Source organism: Pteropus vampyrus, unplaced genomic scaffold, assembly GCF_000151845.1.
Source record: "Pteropus vampyrus isolate Shadow unplaced genomic scaffold, Pvam_2.0 Scaffold3985, whole genome shotgun sequence".
Lineage (NCBI taxonomy): Eukaryota > Metazoa > Chordata > Mammalia > Chiroptera > Pteropodidae > Pteropus > Pteropus vampyrus.
In genome coordinates, this window is record NW_011892766.1 from 277 (window position 1) to 2,056 (window position 1,780).

The window sequence follows — 1,780 nt, forward strand, 5'->3', positions numbered from 1 at the left end:
TGGGCCAGAGCTCTAGAGGGAGGCTGTCAAGATCACTCACAGATGGATTCCAGAGCCAAGGTCCTCAGGTTTCTGACGCCTATCACATCTGGATACAGACAGGGCCAGCAAAAGACCTACGTGGGCAAAACTCCCCTCCCTCGGGTTAAACGACCTCATCAGGGCTCTGGGTACGACAGCAGTCTCCGGACGATACGGTGCAAAAGCTGCAACCTCCCTAAGAGCACGAGGACTTACGCCTGTTATTTCCATTTGTCCTTCTGCTCCTCTACCTCCTGCAAACCGCTGCCTATTAAAAGGGGATCAACATTCTAGCCAGACTTAAAGGCTTACCTTCTCTGGCCAACACCAACTCCAAAGGGCAATCCGACTGCCACCTGGAAAGGATTTCCGACTTCCCCCTTACAACTCAGACATGCTCTAGAGTTCAGGTGACTTTCAACTCCCAACAGAGAGAAAAGAAAGAGGTGAGAATTCCTATGGCGGCACTACTGACAGTAACGAAAACCCTGCAGGCAACCCGCAAGCCCCACGGCGAGAGAGGCTGCCCACGAGTAAACTACCCTACCCTCACGCCAGAACGGTACCCGAAGTGAATCCGCTACTCATTCTTCAAGACCTTTCCCTCCAGGAAAATCTGAAGGACCGTCTCAGTCTGAGGACACTACACTGTGAACTCCCTGGGGACAAGAGCCCAGTCCAGTTTTCCTCGTAAAGCCGATGGAGCACAGGGGACGTGCGTGAAGGCAACGCTGAAATTCTCGTTGAAATAAAAGCTCCTAACGAGCCTTCCAGCTTCTACCGGGCACCTACCACAGTACTGTCTGTCCTTTCTTTAAGTATGACAGACAACAGGTAAAGTGTCCAAATCTCAAGAGTAAAGTTCAATGAAAGAGGCATCCTTTTTAAAGTGTAAATCTGATCCCGGCGCTTCCTTTGCTTTAAACCGTGATGGCCTCCAAGCACAAGGGGAATAAAATCTAAACTCCTTTTCCTGACCTATAAGTCTTCTGGCCCTTGCCGATGCCATCGACGTTACTGAGCGTCCTCACTCCCCGGGACCCAGCCGTTCTGGCCTTCTTTCTGTCCCTTCGACACACCAAGCGCATTCTGAACTCGGGGCCTTTGAACTACTTGCTGGTCCCTCTGCCTAAAATGCTCTTCCCCTACCTCTTCGTATCAGGTCTCAGTCCAAATGTCGCCTCCACGAAGTGGAGGGATACCTTGTTAAAAAAACACACACAAAAAACCCACTTCCAGTCGTTCAGAGTCTCAATAGCCTGTTTCTTTTTTTCTTAGCACATGTCACTACCTAAAATGTCTTTTTTTTCTTTTTCTGTGTTTACATATTTATTCTCTACCTCTGGGCCTATTTTCCCTCCTGCCAAGGCTGGAGGAGTGCCTCGGAGGGGAGTCAACCCCAAAGGATATCTGCTGAATGAGTGTTTTTGTTCTCCTGCTCGTTTTCATAGTGCCTTGCAGTTTAGAATTTTATCGTGCTTTGGATTCTACTCCAGGTGAACCACAAGCAATCTCAGGGGGCGAGACCCCTTCTTCTGTAGCTTCAATAGAGCTGATGACTCCAGAGAAGTTAGTCTGGAGCTGCGGCACAAAACATAAGGTAGAAAAATTAAAGAGACACCTAAGGTGGCTCGGGAGATCCAGGAGAAAGGTGGTGGGAGAGAGGCAGGCACACACAGACAGGCAGCCTGTTTCCCACGACCTTGAAAACCAGCGTGCTGAGGACAGGCCATCTGATAATCCTGCCTAAAATAACATA